This window comes from Capricornis sumatraensis, chromosome 12 (genome assembly GCF_032405125.1).
Source record: "Capricornis sumatraensis isolate serow.1 chromosome 12, serow.2, whole genome shotgun sequence".
NCBI lineage: Eukaryota > Metazoa > Chordata > Mammalia > Artiodactyla > Bovidae > Capricornis > Capricornis sumatraensis.
The window spans coordinates 23,137,301-23,158,238 of record NC_091080.1 but is presented as its reverse complement, the minus strand read 5'-3'; the positions used below and the strand labels follow the sequence as shown (position 1 = coordinate 23,158,238).

At 41.3% G+C, this 20,938-nt stretch overlaps 1 protein-coding gene across 1 annotated transcript in view; it reads right to left on the bottom strand.

The window, feature by feature from the left end:
- The window catches only part of DNAJC15 (DnaJ heat shock protein family (Hsp40) member C15), a 79,345-nt gene that overhangs the window by 49,443 nt on the left and 8,964 nt on the right, over nucleotides 1–20,938 (bottom strand). The gene's annotated exons all lie outside the window — the stretch shown is intronic.

The window sequence follows — 20,938 nt, the reverse complement described above, 5'->3', positions numbered from 1 at the left end:
GGTTTCTTAAGAGGCAGGTCAGGTGGTCTGGTATTCCCATCTCTTTCAGAATTTTCCACAGCTTATTGTGATCCTCAAAGCCTTTGGTGTAGTCAATAAAGCAGATATAGATGTTTTTCTGGAACTCTCTTGCTTTTCCCATGATCCAGTAGATATTGGCAATTTGATCTCTGGTTCCTCTGCCTTTTCAAAATCCAGCTTGAACATCTGGAAGTTCATGGTTCACGTACTGTTGAAGTCTGGCTTGGAGAATTTTGAGCATTACTTTACTAGTGTGTGAGATGAGTGCAATTGTGCGGTAGTTTGAGCATTCTTTGGCATGGCCTTTCTTTGGGATTGGAATGAAAACTGACCTTTTCCAGTCCTATGGCCACTGCTGAGTTTTCCAAATTTGCTGGCATGTTGAGCGCAACACTCTCACAGCATTATCTTTTAAGATTTAAATAGCTCAACTGGAATTTCATCACCTCCACTAGCTTTGTTCATAGTGATGCTTTCTAAGGCCCACTTGACTTCAAATTCCAAGATGTCTGGCTCTAGGTGAGTGATCATACCATCGTGATGATCTGGGTTGTGAAGATCTTTTTTGTAGAGTTTTTCTGTGTATTCTTGCCACCTCTTCTTAATATCTTCTGCTTCTGTTAGGTCCATACCATTTCTGTCCTTTATCGAGCCCATCTTTGCATGAAATGTTCCCTTGGTATCTCTAATTTTCTTGAAGAGATCTCTAGTCTTTCCCATTCTGTTGTTTTCCTCTATTTCTTTGCACTGATCGCTGAAAAAAAGACTTTCTTATCTCTCCTTGCTATTCTTTGGAACTCTGAGTTCAAATGAGTATCTCTTTCCTTTTCTCCTTTGCCTTTCACTTCTCTTCTTTTCACAGCTATTTGTAAGGCATTCTCAGACAACCATTTTGCCTTTTTGCATTTCCTTTTCTTGGGGATGGTCTTGAGCCCTGCTCCTGTACAATGTCATGAACCTCCATCCATAGTTCTACAGGCACTCTGTCTATGAGATCTAATCCCTTGAATCTATTTGTTACTTTCATTGTATAAATGTAAGGGATTTGATTTAGGTCATACCTGAATGGTTTAGTCATTTCCCCTACTTTCTTCAATTTAAGTCTGAATTTGGTAAAAGGAGTTCATGATCTTAGCCACAGTCAGCTCCTGGTCTTGCTTTTGCTGACTGTATAAAGCTTCTCCATCTTTGGCTGCAAAGCATATAATCAACCTGATTTCGGTATTGACCATCTGGTGATGTCCATGTGTACAATCGTCTTCTCTGTTGTTGGAATAGCAGGTTTGCTATGACCAGTGCATTCTCTTGGCAAAACTCTTTTAGCCTTTGCCCTGCTTCATTCTGTACTCCAAGGCCAAATCTGTCTGTTACTCCAGGTATTTCTTGACTTCCTAATTTTGCATTCCAGTACTGTATAATGAAAAGGACATCTTTTCTGGGAGTTAGTTCTAGCAGGTCTTGTAGGTCTTCATAGAATCGTTCAACTTCAGCTTCTTCAGCATTACTGGTTGGGGCATAGACTTGGATTACTGTGATATTGAATGGTTTGCCTTGGAAACGAAGAGAAATCATTCTGCCGTTTTTGAGACTGCATCAAAATATTGCATTTTGGACTCTCTTGTTGACTGTGATGGCTACTCCATTTCTTCTAAGGGATTCTTGCCCACAGTAGTAGCTATAATGGTCATCTGAGTTAAATTCACCCATTCCAGTCCATTTTAGTTCACTGATTCCTAAAACATCGATGTTCACTTGCCATCTCCTGTTTGACTACATCCAACTTGCCTTGATTCATGGACCTAATATTCCAAGTTTCTATGCAATATTGCTCTTTACAGCATTGAACTTTACTTCCATCACCAGTCACATCCACAACTCGTGGTTGTTTTAGCTTTGGCTCCGTCTCTTCAGTCTCTCTGGAGCTATTTCCCCACTGATCTCCAGCAGCATGTTGGGCACCTACCGACCTGGGGAGTTCATCTTTCAGTGTTTTTGCCTTTTCATAGTGTTCATGGGGTTCTCAAGGCAAGAATACTGGAGTGGTTTGCCATTCCCTTCTCCAGTAGACTACGTTTTGTCAGACCTCTCCACCATGACCCGTCAATCTTGGGTGGCCCTACAGGGCATGGCTCGTAGTTTCATTGAGTTACACAAGGCTGTGGCCGATATGATCAGATTGGTTCAGTTTAGTTCAGTCGCTCAGTCGTGTCTGGCTCTTTCTGACCCCATGAATCGCAGCACACCAGGCCTCCCTGTCCATCACCAACTTCCGGAGTTCACTCAGACTCACGTCCATCGAGTCAGTGATGCCATCCAGCCATCTCATCCTCTGTCGTCCCCTTCTCCTCCTGCCCTCAATCCCTCCCAGCATCAGAGTCTTTTCCAATGAGTCAGCTCTTCGCATGAGGTGGCCAAAGTACTGGAGCTTCAGCATTAGCATCATTCCTTCCAAAGAAATCCCAGGGCTGATCTCCTTCAGAATGGACTGGTTGGATCTCCTTGCAGTCCAAGGGACTCTCAAGAGTCTTCTCCAACACCACAGTTCAAAAGCATCAATTCTTTGGTGCTCAGTCTTCTTCACAGTCCAACTCTCACATCCATACATGACCACAGGAAAAACCATAGCCTTGACTAGACGGACCTTAGTCGGCAAAGTAATGTCTCTGCTTTTGAATATACTATCTAGGTTGGTCATACTTTCTTTCCAAGGAGTAAGTCTCTTTTAATTTCACGGCTGCAGTCACCATCTGCAGTGATTTTGGAACCCCCCCAAAAAAGTCTGACACTGCTTCTACTGTTTTCCCATCTATTTCCCATGAAGTGATGGAATCAGATGCCATGATCTTAGTTTTCTGAATGTTGAGCTTTAAGCCAACTTTTTCACTCTCTTCTCTCACTTTCATCAAGAGGCTTTTTAGCTCCTCTTCACTTTCTGCAATAAGGGTTATGTTATCTGCATATCTGAGGTTATTGATATTTTTCCCAGTAATCTTGATTCCAGCTTGTGTTTCTTCCAGTCCAGCGTTTCTCATGATGTACTCTGCAGAGAAGTTAAATAAGCAGGGTGACAATATACAGCCTTGACGTCCTCCTTTTCCTATTTGGAACCAGTCTGTTGTTCCATGTCCAGTTCTAACTGTTGCTTCCTGACCTGCATACAGATTTCTCAAGAGGCAGGTTAGGTGGTCTGGTATTCCCATCTCTTTCAGAATTTTCCAGTTTCTTGTGATCCACACAGTCAAATGCTTTGGCATAGTCAAGAAAGCAGAAATAGATGTTTTTCTGGAACTTTCTTGCTTTTTCCATGATCCAGTGGATGTTGGCAATTTGATCTCTGGTTCCTCTGCCTTTTCTAAAACCAGCCTGAACATCAGGGAGTTCACGATTCACGTATTGCTGAAGCCTGGCTTGGAGAATTTTGAGCATTACTTTACTAGTGTGTGAGATGAGTGCAATTGTGCGGTAGTTTGAGCATTCTTTGGCATTGCCTTTCTCTGGAAGTGGAATGAAAACTGACCTTTTCCAGTCCTGTGGCCACTGCTGAGTTTTCCAAATTTGCTGGCATATTGAGTGCAGCACTTTCACAGCATCATCATTCAGGATTTGAAAGAGCTCAACTGGAATTCCATCACCTGCACTAGCTTTGTTTGTAGTGATGCTTTCTAAGTCCCACTTGACATTCTAACTTCACATTCCAAGATGTCTGGCTCTAGATTAGCGATCACATCATCATGATTATCTGGCTCATAAAGATCTTTTTTGTACAGTTCTTCCATGTATTCTTGCCACCTCTTCTTAATATCTTCTGCTTCTCTTAGGTCCATACCATTTCTGTCCTTTATTGAGCCCACCTTTGCATGAAATGTTCCCTTGGTATCTCTAATTTTCTTGAAGAGATCTCTAGTCTTTCCCATTCTGTTCTTTCCCTCTATTTCTTTGCATTGATTGCTGAAGAAGGCTTTCTTATCTCTTCTTGCTATTCTTTGGAACTCTGCATTCAGATGCTTATATCTTTGCTTTTCTCCTTTGCTTTTCACCTCTCTTCTTTTCACAGCTATTTGTAAGGCCTCCCCAGACAGCCATTTTGCTTTTTTTGCATTTCTTTTCCATGGGGATGGTCTTGGTCCCTGTCTCCTGTACAATGTCACGAACCTCATTCCACAGTTCATCAGGCACTCTATCTATCAGATCTAGGCCCTTAAATCTATTTCTCACTTCCACTGTATAATCATAAGGGATTTGATTTAGGTCATACCTGAATGGTCTAGCGGTTTTCCCTACTTTCTCAATTTGAGTCTGAATTTGGCAATAAGGAGATCATGATCTGAGCCAAAGTCAGCTCCTGGTCTTGTTTTTTGTTGACTGTATAGAGCTTCTTTGGCTGCAAAGAATATAATCAATCTGATTTTGGTGTTGACCATCTGGTGATGTCCATGTGTAGAATCTTCTCTTGTGTTGTTGGAAGAGGGTGTTTGCTGTGACCAGAGCATTTTCTTGGAAAAACTCTATTAGTCTTTGCCCTGCTTCATTCCGCATTCCAAGGCCAAATTTGCCTGTTACTCCAGGTGTTTTCTCACTTCAGATTGGTTAGTTTTCTGTGATTTGTGGTCTTCAGTGTGTCTGCCCTCTGATGGAGAAGGATAAGAGGCTTATGGAAGCTTCCTGATGGGAGAGACTGACTGAGGGGGAACTGGGTCTTATTCTGATGGGCAGGGCCCTGCTCAGTAAATCTTTAATCCAATTTTCTATTGATGGGCAGGGCTGTGTTCCCTCCCTGTTATTTGACCTGAGGCCAAACTATGGTGGAGGTAATGAAGATAGTGGCGACCTTCTTCAAAAGGTCCCATGCACTCACTGCTACACTCAGTGCCCCCTACCCTGCAGCAGGCCACCAGTGACCCACGCCTCTGCTGGAGACTCCTGGACACTCATGGGCAAGATCTTTAATCCTGAGCGGCAGCTGCCATGGCGCAGGAGGGCCGAGAGGAGCTACTCCACATTCAGGGTCAGGAGGGGTGACCTCGTCCAAGATAAGGAGCAGCGGCTGCGCTTTGCTGGAGCAGCGTTGAAGAGATACCCCATGTCCAAGGTAAGAGAAACCCAAGTGAGATGGAAGGTGTTGCGAGAGGGCATCAGAGTGCAGACACACTGAAACCATAATCACAGAAAATTAGCCAATCTGATCACATGGACAACAGCCTTATCTAACTCAATGAATGGAAGCCATGCCATGTGGAGCCACCCAAGATGGATGTGTCAGGGTGGAGAGGACTGACAGAATGTGGTCCACTGGAGAAGGGAATGGCAAACCACGTCACTATTCTTGCCTTGAGAACCCCATGAACAGTATGAAAAGGCAAAATGATAGGATACTAAAAGAGGAACTCCCCAGGTCAGTAAGTGCCCAATATGCTACTGGAGATCAGTGGAGAAATAACTCCAGAAAGAATGAAGGGATAGAGCCAAAGCAAAAACAATACCCAGTTGCAGATGTGACTGGTGATAGAAGCAAGGTCGGATGCTGTAAAGAGCAATATTGCATAGGAACCTGGAATGTCAGGTCCCTGAATCAAGGCAAATTGGAAGTGGTCAAACAGGAGATGGCAAGAGTGAATGTCAACATTCTAGGAATCAGCGAACTAAAATGGACTGGAATGGGTGAATTTAACTCAGATGACCATTATATCTACTACTGTGGGCAGGAATCCCTCAGAAGAAATGGAGTAGCCATCATGGTCAACAAGAGTCTGAAGTGCAATACTTGGTTGCAATCTCAAAAATGACAGAATGATCTCTGTTCGTTTCCAAGGCAAACCATTCAATATCACGGTGATCCAAGCCTATGCCCCAACCGGTAACGCTGCAGATGCTGAAGTTGAGTGGTTCTATGAAGACCTACAAGACCTTTTAGAACTAACACCCAAAAAAGATATCCTTTTCATTGGAGGGGACTGGAATGCAAAAGTAGGAAGTCAAGAATCACCTGTAGTAACAGGCAAATTTGGCCTTGGAGTATAGAATGAAGCAGGGCAAAGGCTAATAGAGTTTTGCCAAGAGAACACACTGGTCATAGCAAACACCTTCTTCCAACAACACAAGAGAAGACTCTACACGTGGACATCACCAGATGGTCAACACTGAAATCAGATAGTTTATATTCTTTGCAGCCAAAGATGGAGAAACTCTATACAGTCAGCAAAAACAAGACCAGGAGCTGACTGTGGCTCAGATCATGATCTCCTTATTGCCAAATTCAGACTTAAATTGAAGAAAGTAGGGAAAACCACCAGACCATTCAGGTGTGACCTAAATCAAATCCCTTATGATTATACAGTGGAAGTGAGAAATAGATTTAAGGGACGAGATCTGATAGATACAGTGCCTGATGGAAGTTCCTGACATTGTACAGGAGGCAGGGACCAAGACCATCCCCATGGAAAAGAAATGCAAAAAGGCAAAATGGCTGACTGAGGACACCTTACAAATAGCTGTGAAAAGAAGAGAAGCAAAAGACAAAGGAAAAAGGAAAGATATACCCATTTGAGCGCAGAACTCCAAAGAATAGAAAGGAGAGATAAAGCCTTCCTCAGTGATCAATGCAAATAGACGAAAACAACAGAACAGACTAGAGATCTCTTCAAGAAAATTAGAGACACCAAGGAACATTTCATGCAAAGATGGCCTTGATAAAGGACAGAAATGGTATGGACCTAACAGAAGCAGAAGATATTAAGAAGAGGTGGCAAGAATACATGGAAGAATTGTACAAAAAAGATCTTCATGACCCAGGTAATCATGATGGTGTGATCACTCACCTAGAACCAGACACCCTGGAATGTGAAGTCAAGTGGGCCTTAGCATCACTACAAACAAAGCTAGTGCAGGTGATGGAATTCCAGTTGAGCTATTTTAAATCCTGAAAGATGATGCTGTGAAAGTGCTGCACTCAATATGCCAGCACATTTGGAAAACTCAGCAGTAGCCACAGGACTGGAAAAGGTCAGTTTGCATTCCAATCTCAAAGAAAGGCAATGCCAAAGAATGCTCAAACTACCGCACAATTGCACTCATCTCACACACTGGTAAAGTAATGCTCAAAATTCTCCAAGCCAGGCTTCAGCAATACGTGAACTGTGAACTTCCAGATGTTCAAGCTGGTTTTAGAAAAGGCAGAGGAACCAGAGACCAAAATGCCAACATCCACTGGATCATGGAAAAAGCAAGAGAGTTCCAGAAAAACATCAACTTCTGCTTTCTTGACTATGCCAAAGCCTTTGACTGTGTGGATCACAAGAAACTGTGGAAAATTCTGAAAGAGATGGGAATACCAGACCACCTGACCAGCCTCTTGAGAAACCTATATGCAGGTCAGGAAGCAACAGTTAGAACTGGACATGGAACAACAGATTGGTTCCAAATAGGAAAAGGAGGACGTCAAGGCTGTATATTGTCACCCTGCTTATTTAACTTATATGCAGAGTACATCATGAGAAACGCTGGGCTGAAAGAAGCACAAGCTGGAATCAAGATTGCCAGGAGAAATATCAATAACCTCAGATATGCAGATGACACCACCCTTATGGCAGAAAGTGAAGAGGAAAAGAGCCTCTTGATGAAAGTGACAGTGGAGAGTGAAAAGCTGGCTTAAAGCTCAACATTCAGAAAACGAAGATCATGGCATCTGGTCCCATCACTTCATGACAAATAGATGAGGAAACAGTGACAGACTTAATTTTCTTGGGCTCCAAAATCACTGCAGATGGTGACTGCAGCCATGAAATTAAAAGATGCTTGCCCCTTGGGAAGAAATGCTATGACAAACCTACAGAGTATATTAAAAAGCAGAGACATTACTTTGCTGACAAAGGTCTGTACAGTCAAAGCTATGGTTTTTCCAATAGTCATGTATGGTTGTGAGATTTGGACCATAAAGAAAGCTAAGCACAGAAGAATTGATGCTCTTGGACCGTGGTATTGGAGAAGACTCTTGGGAATCCGCTGGACTGCAAGGAGATCCAACCAGTCCAACCTAAAGGAGATCAGTCTTAAATCTTCATTGGAAGGACTGGTGCTGAAGCTGAAACTTTAATACTTTGGCCACCTGATGTGAAGAACTGACTCATTTGAAAAGTCCCTGATGGTGGGAAAGATTGAGGGCAGGAGGAGAAGGTGACGACAGAGAATGTGATGGTTGGATGGCATCACCGCCTCAATGGACATGGGTTTGGGTGGACTCCGGGAGTTGGTGATGGACACGGAGGCCTGGCATGCTGCAGTTCATGGGGTCACAAAGAGTTGGACACGGCTGAGCTACTGAACTGAACCTCAGATGGTCCAGAATAAGAATATCATTTGTTTCCTAGAAAAGAATATTTATTTACTACCTAACAGTTTTTCACTCACTAAAAAGTCACTGGAATTTTTTTTCCAGACATGAATTTAGATAGCTCTTCCCAGGTGGCTCAGTAGTAAAGAATCTGCCTGCCAAGCAGGAGACAGAGGTTTGACCCCTGGGTCTAGAAAATCCTTTGGAGATGGAAACAGCAAGCCACTCCAGTATTCTTGCCTGGGAAATCCCATGGACAGAGGAGCCTGGCAGGCTACAGCCCACGGGGTCACAAAGAGTCAGACACAACTTAGTGACTAAACAATAACAAGTTCCCCCAACCCTTCACATATATGAGTGACCCAAGCAGAAAAAAGTAACCATCTAACTGCAAACACAGAGAGTAGGAAGCACAAGAGAGTCTATCTGAGATCTAAGCAAGCAGTTCACAGAGAACTCTCAACCATACCTGTATCTGACCTCAAATTTTTTAAAGTATAAAACTACATCTAAGCTAACTGAGGCTTAGAAAAAGAAATAGCCTATGCTTCATTTGGCATAACTGTGTAAATAATAGAGAATTCCATCAACATCTTCTCTACTTTACCACTGTTGAAAAAATTTTACATTTGCTTTAACACTATGCTATTTCACATTTATTTAAACTTCAGTATTGTACCGTCAGGCTAACAGGATCTATTTTTTTTCTTTTATATACACAACACCATATTTGATCTAGTGTCAAGCACAATGATGTGCTTCAATTTCTCTTTTGAATGTTTTTTAAACAGTGATGCTTTAGAACTAAATTGTCAGTAACAGAACAAAAACAACGTTGAAAAGACCATTTAAAAGCAAAATGGAGGATGAGGCCTGGTATTAGTAACACTAGCACTGTCATTTTCCACCACGTAGGCAATAGCCAGGTTAAATGTCCAAAGCTGCTCTCATGCAACCAGACTGCCATCATGCTACGCCTGTGTCTTTATAGAAACTACAGAAATGTTCTGATTTCTTTGACTTTGGAAAATTAGAATATGTGCTGAAAAGAAAAGAAATCAGGCAGTGTGATTTAAAAGGACAGATATGTACACACCTGTACTCTGGCCTGAGCTAAAACTGCCATAGGCGTCACACACACGTAGGAGATAGTAGATGGGAAATGTGGATGCCACAAGGTGTTTTCATTGCTATTTTAAATATCCACAAGACTGCCTTCAGCAAGTTTTAGTTTTGAAACATTTTCTTTGAAGATTCAGATGGCTGGAAAAGTAGGTAACATTTTCCAGGTAAAAGATCTAAATAAATTCTTAGATCCTGTTTTTTTTTTTCTGCATAAAATTATGCTAGCACATATTTAGAACAACTTGATCTTTTTATAAAAAAGGTATGTATATCCAAAATTTACATCAGTTACAGTCAGTTAAAAATTCTACCAACTAATTCTTTTAAATTGGTCTAGGCCAGTGTTTTCGGAAAGTGGTCTATATAAGGAAAACAGAAAAATTCTATTCATGCCAAATTTGGAAATGCGTTTTTTAACAATCTTATCATGGTCACCACAGAAAACAAAGATGATATGTATACGCATAACAAATGTATGTGTTATTGGCCAATGGTATTTAGTTAAGAGTTTTAAAAATTCATGACAATTTCAGATATTTCTCAAAATGCCAAACACCATAGTTTTCACTGCATTCCCTATGACTACAAACAACACATGAATATTTTAGATTTTAAAATGTCCAAGCGTATGTATAACAGCACTGCAGAAATTAACAAACAGTACATTTCCAATGAAATTGCTGACTGATTTCAAAATGGCTGCAGAGTTACCATGAAGAATCCTTTGCCTAGACTGCTAAATCTGGCTGGAGAAAAGTCTTATGGCTACGCTAAAGAGCACCATTATAAAATTACAGTTTCTGCTGTTGGCTGGGCTTTCACCCTCTCCCTCATCCTTGAGTCACAGCATTCCCCATTCCTCTTTGCCACTACCGTTACTTTACTTTTTTCAGTTTTCATCTGTGAAGCAAGCATGAACTTCCTCAGTCTTCCATCCCTTCACCCTTGAATGTACAGTCCATGGGCTTCAGAGTTAATCAGGTGTGGGCTCTAATTTCAACTCAATCTTTACCAAATCTGGGACCCTAAACTGATGTCTCTAGGCCCATTTCCTCATCTATAAAATGGGAATGTGAATATATGCATCACAGGAAGCTCAAAATGATTATGAGAAAAGATTATGAAGAACAACCGATGCACTGTGTACACAGTGGCAGATGTCTGTCGGTCCTTTCTTCACTCTCACATTTTCACTCCTAATCCTTCCTGTTCTTCTATGCTCAGTCCTCCTGGAAAATCCCTGCTGATTTTTCAACAAACAGCTTTAAGGCCACCTCATTTCATCACCCATCTGCTCACTCAAGTAAAACATTTCAGTGACCCCATGGTATTGGGTTGGCCAAAAGGTTCATTTGCCAGAAAAACCCAAATGAACCTTTTGGTTTCAACCCAATACTTAGCAGTTCTATTACAGTACATAGCACGTTCTTTATTAATAATAATAGTTTGCCTATTTCTTTATTTTTGGAATTAGATGTATGTTTTATTTATTTAATGGAAAAGCATTTTACTTTAAATACAGCAGTTTGTACATACCACTCCCAACCTCCTGACCTATCCTTCCCCCAACCTTTCCCCTGGTTTACCTATTTTAAAGCCCTTCTAAAATGTGACCTTCTGGATGTACGGACTGCTTATCTCTAGATTTCCAGTCTAACAAAGTACTTAGTCAGAGAAGGCAATGGCACCCCACTCCAGTACTCTTGTCTGGAAAATCCCATGGACGGAGGAGCCTGGTAGGCTGCAATCCATGGGGTCGCTAAAGTGAGCGACTTCACTTTCACTTTTCACTTTCATGCATTGGAGAAGGAAATGGCAACCCACTCCAGTATTCTTGCCTGGAGAATCCCAGGGATGGGGGAGCCTGGCAGGCTGCTGTCTATGGGGTTGCACAGAATTGGACACGACTGAAGCGACTTAGCAGCAGGGGCTTCCCAGGTAGCGCGAGGGGTGAAGAATCCACTTGCCAATGCAGGAGACACAAGAGCTGGGCGTTTGATCCCTGGGTCAGGAAGAACACCCTAGAGTAGGAAATGGCAACCCACTCCAGTGTTCTTGCCTGGGAAATTTCACAGGCAGAGGAGCCTGGCAGGCAACAGTCCATGGGGTCACAAAGAGGTGGACACAACTGAGCATACACACACAGTTTCTCAAAAATTAATATAAAGGGATGAAAATGATCTTAAGCAACATCCTCACTACCCAGATGGCTTTTGGAACTTGTATTATTTGTTCTGTGTATTGGTGTCTGCTAGTGAGTGGAATTATGATTGAAATGGGAAAATATAATGCAAAATGATAGTTAAATTTAATTAAGAAATTAACACATAATCATGTTTCAAAATATCCTGGACCAGGTAAATACATCTAAAAGCCTCACAGAAGACAAAGAAGATGAAATTAAGGGTCTATGCCAGGTAAATTTCATTACAAAAATTTAAATGAATACAATTCACATATCCACATAGAGAAATAAGGAGTAATTGAACTGCTAAACAAAGAAAAATATCAAAACTCCCAATAAAAAAAAGTCAGGCATTTTTTCAAATAGCCATTTGGAGGCTTTCTCCCATCTCTGAGTATTTCAAAGAGATAGCAACAAACAATAGAAATCAGAAAAATATACACAGAAAGTGATACATGCAATGGAGAAAATGAAGCGACCAGAGAATTTACGTGTGTTTATACAATGAAAGCAACAAATTAATGACCAGAGGAAGCTTGATTGAGAAGGTGACTTTTGGGTGGCAAAAAACAGGAAGAAAGTGTAGTCGTGTCAGTATTTAAAGAGGAACCATTGTGGGCAGAGGCAACAAATCTGAAGGCCCTAAGGCAAGCGTGTATAAACTGCTGTGCCTACAAACACTCATGAGGCCAGCACGCACAAAGAAAGGAGAGAAAAAGGAACAGAAAATGAGGGCAGAGAAGCAACGGGGACAGCAGATCATGTCAGGCCTTAGCGTCAGCATAAGGACGTCAGTTTTTCTGAGTGCGATAAGCCATGTCTGTTCTAAGAGGCCTAAGACTTCATACGTACAATTCTAAAATGGTCATTAGTTGTCGTGCTGAGAAAAGACATGTCAAAGACAGAGGCACTGATGAGCTAGGAGTCATTTAAAATAATCCAGGAAGGAGATAATGGTAGCTTGGACCGAAGTGATTAGTGATGGAGTCGGGAGGAAGTGGTCAGATTCTGGATATATTCTGAAGATAAAGCCAGTAAGATCTGTCGAGAGACTGGATGTGAGGTATAAAGGAAAGAGAAGACGATGAATGATGAAAATGTGGTAAACATGCACAATGGAATATTATTCGCCCATAACGAGAAGGAAAGTCTAGCATTCATGACAACATGGATGAACCTGGAGGATGTGTCCAGCTCTTTGTGATCCCATGGACTGTAGTTCACCAGGCTTCTCTGTCCATGGAATTCTCTAGGCAAGAATACTGGAGTGGGTTGCCATTCCCTTCTCCAGGGGATCTTCCTGACCCAGGGATCAAACCCAGGTCTCCTGCATTGCAGGCGGATTCTTTACTGTCTGCGCCACCAGGGAAGCCATAACACAAAATGAAATAAAGTCAGACACAGAAGGACAAATTACTGATTGACCTCACATATATGTGGAATCTGAAAAAAAGTCAAACTCATAGAAGCAGAGAGTAGAACAGTGATTAGTGGGTGAAATGGGGTAATGTGGGTCAAAATTCCTGTTAGATGAATAAGTTTTACACTTGAAATTTGCTGAGCGAGTAAACTTAAGTGTTCTCACACATATATATACACAGAAAGTAACAATGTGATGGACATGATAGAGGTGTTAATTAGCTTGAATTATGGTAATCATTCCCACTCCAGTACTCTTGCCTGGAAAATCCCATAGACGGAGGAGTCTGGTAGGCTGCAGTCCACGGGGTCGCAAAGAGTCGGACACGACTGAGCGACTTCACTTCCACTTTTCACTTTCATGCATTGGAGAAGGAAATGGCAACCCACTCCAGTGTTCTTGCCTGGAGACTCCCAGGGACGGGGGAGCCTGGTGGGCTGCCGTCTATGGGGTCTCACAGAGTCGGACACGACTGAAGCAACTTAGCAGCAGCACTGTAATCGTTTCACAATGTATATGTCTATGAAATCATCATGTTGTAAACCATACATATACACAGTTTTTATTTGCCAATTATACATTAATAAAGCTGGGGAAAAGACATCAAGGTTAGTGCCTTAAACAACTGGAAGAATGGAGTTGCCTTTTTCTGGAAAGTCTGTAGGAAGAAGTGGGGCAGAGGGAAGGGCTGCCATAAGCTCCCTTTTGGTCTTGCTTTTCTAAAAACATGCCACCCCGAGTTTGATAAATAAAACCTGAGCAAAGCTGTACATGAATTCCTAACACCTGGGGAAGAAAGGGTCTCATCTACTAATGGAAAAGAAGAATGAGCAGGTTGTCTCAAACTACATTCTTCGTTATCTGGCAGTGGTTCAATTCTCAAGGGTTAATCACAAGCAAATCACTTTCTGCTGAACTCGGTGTTTTATGTGGCCTCATTACTTGGTTCAATTTCTCCAAAGAAAGCTCTTTGAATTTAAACAACAGCAAGTGGAAAGGAGAAAAGGGGAAGAAATAAGAAAGACTGCTGGCAAATCAGCAGAATTGGAGAAAGACAGGTATTGCACATGCAGATCAAAAGAAGGAGAGGAGAGGAATTTACATTCCAGAAAGTGGGGCAGACATAATACAGAGACATTTAGGAAAAGAATTTTTTTTTTTACAATTATCCTTCCCTAAAATTTTTAAGCTGACACGAATTTCACCGATTTTCATATCTAAATTGGACCAATGCTCATTAATCTACCTGGCCCTTACCATTACATTGCCCAAAACAAATACACCTGCACTTTACTCAAAACACCAATTTTTAACTAATTGAAGTGAAAAACTTAGCCTAAGTAAAAAAGAGAAAAAACAATGCTAATGCCATCTTACTTGCTCAACATTAAAGTCACTTAATTTATTTTAAACCAGAGGCAAGCATTAATTTCTACAGCATGACTAGAGAGGAAATAAAAGGGGAAAACAGAAACAAATCAAAACAACAATATCCAGAAGCAAACATAGTAAGAAACAAAACTCTAGGCTCAAGCCAAGCGAGTACTTCTCCACTCTCTAATGTAACTGACAAAAAGTTCTCCAGACTTAAATCTTTGTTATGACTTATGAGAAAGTACTGTTGCGCATTTATTCAGTGACCTGATGATATGAACCTTGTCTCTAATAACACAAGCAGGTATTCTTTGCTCACATTAAATGTGACTAGTCAGAATGTCCTGTCCCAGTATCAACCTAGTCCTGGTGGCCTTGCAGAGCATCAGGAGCCCCGGGGCTCATCATAGGTTTGCCAACCAGGCTGCACATTTGGCTTCAAGTTCTCAAACCCAAGGATACTGTGATGATTCATTTTACGTGTCAGTTTGGCTAGGTCAGTCCATTAAATCCCAAGCCAGGTGTTGGCATGTTGGTATTTTGTACATCGGGCTGACATCTATATTCAGCTGACTTTATTAAGGAAAGGGGTTTCTTTGATCATGCAAGTGGGCCTCATCCAATCAGCTGAAAGGCCTTAAGATGGAAAACTGAGATTTCCCTGGGGAAGTAGAAATTCTACCTCAAGAATGAGCTGCCGTCTGAAGGCTTCCACCCTGTGGGCCTGCCCTACAGATTTTAGACTTGCCAGCCCCCACAACCAGGTAAGCTGATTCCTGGAAATAATACAAACTACTTAGCTCAGTTTCTTTGGAGAACCCTGAATGATACATATTTTCACTGTGTTTCAGGACCCGAAAATAATGCTTTTAGGCATAACCCTTGACTCATTCATTATTCACCAATTCAACATTTATTTAGACATTTAATCTGGGTGCTGACTACAAACCAGGCACTGTACTAGGGGTAGAGACAGAGATTAATAAGATCATCTCACAAAGGTTACAAACTGATTCACAATCTCAAAACAAAACACGTGAGTTCTCAAAAACTATTTCTTCATAAATTTATGTAATTTCTTTTAGAACTTATTAGATTTTTTTCACCATTGCTCATGTAAAGACAGTATTAGTGACCACAGCCGCAAACACATCAGGATGTCTGATATCTATATACAACATCTCAGTTCAGTCACTCAGTCGTGTCCAACTCTGAGACCCCATGAATCGCAGCACGCCAGGCCTCCCTGTCCATCACCAACTCCCAGAGTCCACGCACCCATGTCCATTGAGTTGGTGATGCCATCCAACCATCTCATCCTCTGTCGTCCCCTTCTCCTCCTGCTCTCAATCTTTCCCAGCATCAGGGTCTTTTCAAATGAGTCAGTTCTCCACATCAGGTGGCCAAATTACTGGAGTTTCAGCTTTAACATCAGTCCTTTCAATGAACACCCAGGACTAATCTCCTTTAGGATGGACTGGTTGGATCTCCTTGCAGTCCAAGGAACTCTCAAGAGTCTTCTCCAACACCACAGTTCAAAAGCATCATTTCTTCTGTGCTCAGCTTTCTTTATAGTCCAACTCTCACATCCATACATGACTGGAAAAGCCATAGCCTTGACTAGACAGACCTTTGATGGCAAAGTAATGTCTCTGCTTTGTAATATGCTGTCTAGGTTGGTCATAACTTTCCCTCCAAGGAATAAGTGTCTTTTAATTTCATGGCTACAATCACCATCTGCAGTGATTTTGGAGCCCCAAAAAATAAAGTCTGACACTGTTTCCACTGTTTCCCCATCTATTTGTCATGAAGTGATGGGACCAGATGCCATGATCTTCGTTTTCTGAATGTTGAGCTTTAAGCCAACTTTTCACTCTCCACTGTCACTTTCATCAAGAGGCTCTGGAGTTCTTCACTTTCTGCAATAAAGCTAGTTTCATCTGCATATCTGAGGTTATTGATATTTCTCCCAGCAATCTTGATTCCAGCTTGTGCTTCTTTCAGCCCAGCATTTCTCATGATGTACTCTGCATATAACTTAAATAAGCAGGGTGACAATATACAGCCTTGACGTACTCCTTTGCCTATTTGGAACCAGTTTGTTGTTCCATGTCCAGTTTTAACTGTTGCTTCCTGACCTGCATATAGATTTCTCAAGAGGCAGGTTAGGTGGTCTGGTATGCCCATCTCTTTCAGAATTTTCCAGTTTCTTGTGATCCACACAGTCAAAGGCTTTGGCATAGTCAATAAAGCAGAAATAGATGTTTTTCTGGAACTCTCTTGCTTTTTCCATGATCCAGAGGATGTTGGCAATTTGATCTCTGGTTCCTCTGCCTTTTCTAAAACCAGTTTGAATATCTGGAAGTTCACTGTTTGCGTATTATTGAAGCCTGGCTTGGAGAATTTTAAGCATCACTTTACTAGCATGTGAGATGAGTGCAATTGTGCGGTAGTTTGAGCATTCTTTGGCATTGCCTTTCTTTGGGATTGGAATGAAAACTGACCTTTTCCAGTCCTATGGCCACTGCTGAGTTTTCCAAATGTGCTGGCATATTGAGTGCAGCACTTTCATAGCATCACCTTTTACGATTTGAAATAGCTCAACTGGAATGCCATCACCTCCATTAGCTTTGTTCATAGTGATGCTTCCTAAGGCCTACTTGACTTCGCATTCCAGAATATCTGGCTCTAGGTGAGTGACCACACCATCGTGATAATCTGGGTCGTGAAGATCTTTTTTGTACAGATCTTCTGTGTATTCTTGCCACTTCTTCTTAATATCTTCTGCTTTTGTTACGTCCATACCATTTCTGTTCTTTATCAAGCCCATCTTTGCATGAAATGTTCCCTTGGTATCTCTAATTTTCTTGAAGAGATCTCTAGTCTTTCCCATTCTGTTGTTTTCCTCTATTTCTTTGCACTGATTGCTGAGGAAGGCTTTCTTATCTCTCTTTATTATTCTTTGGAACTCTGCATTCAAATGGATATATCTTTCCTTTTCTCCTTTGCTTTTCGCTTCTCTTCTTTTCACAGCTATTTGTGAGGCCTCCTCAGACAGCCATTTTGCTTTTTTGCATTTCTTTTCAATGGGGATCATCTTGATTCCTGTCTCCTGTACAATGTCATGAACCTCCGTCCATAGTTCATCAGGCACTCTCTCAGATCGAGTCCCTTAAATCTATTTTTATATATCAGTTACTAAATAGCAAAAAAAAATGGAACTACTCTAGATAGGCAGCAGCATCAAGTAAACTTCCAAAAATGAAAGAAATCAATGCCAGTGCCTGTTGAATCCCCTCCTCTATTCAAACTCCCACGTCTCTACATCCCAGTTTATTTGTCTACTGTGATTCCAGACTACAACTTTGTAACTTGTCTCCTTTACTGAACTGTGAACCTCCAGAGAGCAGGAAGCAAGTGTTATTCATTTTTGTATTCCTAGAATATACGATGGGTTAAATAAAAATTAGTGTCAACTGATTGGATGGATGAACGTGTGGGTAGATGGCCCCCACACAGATGGCCAGTTGCTAAGGACTCTACTTGTGTATCATAGATGGCTTCAGAGAAGAGTCAAGATAAAACTGAGGGATAGGATACAGGCGAGGATAGGAAAAGGAAGGATACAGGTGAGAAGAAAGGTTAGAAGCTGGGAAACCTGAATCTTGATTCAGATTCTGCCCTAACTCGCTGTGACCTTGCTGCTGCTACTGCCACTGTTTAGTCATTAAGTCATGTCCAACTTAATGCGACCCCATGGACTGTATCAGGCTCCCCTATCCACGGGGTTTCCCAAGCAAGAATATTTGAGTGGGTTGCCCTTTCCTTCTCCAGGGGAAACTTCTTGACCCAGGAATCGAATCCACATTTCTTGCTTGGCAAGTGGATTCCTTACCACTGAGCCACATGAGAAGCCCCATCATGACCTTAGGTCTTTGCAACTGAATATACATGTGTGTTGGAGGGTGGGGTCATCTACAGAATATGTTAAATACAGATTACACCAGTAACCTGTGAAATATTTCAAACATCAGAGCAGACAACTTGTAAAATATAAGGTCAATGTCCACCTATCTAACAAGAGGAATCATCTCAAGATAATAACCCTAAGCAGACAGGCCAAAAAGGGACAAGATTTTCAAAAACCAAATTCTATAGAAAAATTAAATGAGAATGATACAGATGACTGCAGTGTTTGGAAGATGCGTTAGGAAGTAAGAACTCAGGCAGGCTTTGCATCCATGCTCCGTGGCTCCTGACACCAGATGCGTCAAGTCTATCAGTGAAACTTCTGGTAGGAGCTCTTTGGCCTAAAGCTTCAGATACACCCACTCTCAAGAGCTTGGTCTTCTGGGCACCTCAAGGTTCATTTAGTTCTAGGGCTTCCCTGATAGCTCAGTTGGTAAGGAATCTGCCTGCAATGCAGGAGACCCCGGTTTGATTCCTGGGTCGGGAAGATCCACTGTAGAAGGGATTAGCTACCCACTCCAGTATTCTTGGGCTTCCCTTGTGGGTCAGCAGGTAAAGAATCCACCTGCAATGCAGGAGACCTGAGTTTGATCCCTGGGTTGGGAAGATCCCCTGGAGAAGGGAAAGGCTTCTTACTCCAGTATTCTGGCCTGGAGAATTCCATGGACTATACAGTCCATGGGGTCACACAGAGTTGGACATGACTGAGCGATTTTCACACACATACACACACACATATACAGGAATTAGTTTCACTTGTTCATCAGTGCTATTTTATTCAATGGCCCTAAATTTAACTCTTTGAAGTTTAAGGAGTTTCCCTAATTCTACTTTCTAAAATTTGGAGAAAGGGGACTTTTTTAGCCAATTGATATCCTGTATCATTTTATTATTGTACTTTCATTAGATTACTTTTGTCCAGTAACTTCCTGAATTGAGTTCTACACTATTCCTAAATTCTAAACGAAGTTCTTAACTATTTTAGGCTACCTTCAAATGAGCCTTCCCTGTCTGTCTTCCTCTCACACAATCACACACTTCTGCCAATTCATCTATTTATTGTCTCTTTCTGGAAATGCTCCATTTCTATCTGACTTTTGAAAGGTATAAACAGAAGTACACATGGTATCCTAGGAACAGAGACATTATACTTTCATACAACAAAAAGTTAATAGTTTCCTTAAGATGTCCAATGTTTTGTTGGCGTTTCTAGAGTTCAAAGAAATAATAGAAAATATCTAGTCAAAACCCACTCCACTTCCTTCCTTTTATGCAGGAAGACACTGAGGTCCTGAATAGTCACGTGGCATGTCTGAGTTGTAGCAACAATCATCAGTGTCTGCCCTGGGGCTGGAACACAGGTACCCTAATCCCAGACAGAGCCTAGGTCTTCAACAACGATTTAAAACTACTTCCACACTCTTTTAATAGATTATAAAAATCATTCAATTATGTTTACAGTGTGAGTTCATACTCAATGAAACATCCCTGTCTGACTTTAGTGCCCATTCACAAAAGTCTTAAAAAGTCTTACACAACCACTTACTGGGTAGTTTTATAAACTACCTAAAGAAAATAGTGTCACTTAATTATCTAATGTCAAACTAGACCCTAGCACTGGTTCTTGATGTCCCCATTTCTTATAATTTCCTCCCCCCAACCCCACAAAATGTTACTTTTCCTCATCCTCCAACAGGAAGTTGTATGTCCAGAAGTCCTACATTTAAAATAAAACCAACCAGTTTGTTAAGTATGAAAGTAGGATTACCAGTACCTCCTTCAACTTCTGGGTAGGGCCATGTGGCAATCTGTCATACTCCAGTATAAAGGCCATTAATAAAGAGAGGTATCCATTTAGCTAATAACTCAAAGCCTTACGGTTTGTCAAGGGAGTGGCTCAATGAACATTCTCAAACTGATTCTGCAAATTCAAGTTGGGACAGTCTGTTAATTTCATCATAGGAATCAATAGCCTTAAATATATTCATGTCATTAGGCTAAGAAAACAGAGAGGTGCATGAAAACTTCTAGGTAAGAATATGCATCACTGCATTATTTATAATATATAAAACTGGAAACAATCTGAATACCCAACAATAGAAGAATAGTTAAATAAACAAAGGCATATCCAAAATCTGCACCCACAATTAAATAATATATTGAGGAATGTTTACAGACCATGGTAGAGAATAAAAGCTACAAGACAGGAGGGTCAGCATATACACCAGGAAAAAAAATGGAATCCTATAAGCCAAAACATTTAACAGTAGTTATATATTCTTATTATCTACCTTTTATCACTGAAACAAAGACTTTGGATCACAGACTTTGCAGTTCAGAGAAATGTGGTTTGAATTGCTCTCTACATGTCAGCAATGTAACCCTGAACAAGTTATTGAACCTCTATACTAGCGTTTCATGCTGTGTGCACAATCCTCTGTCATGTCAGACTCTCTGCAACCCCATGGACATGAGCTACAGCTCACCAGACTCCTCTGTCCATGGGATTATCCTGGTA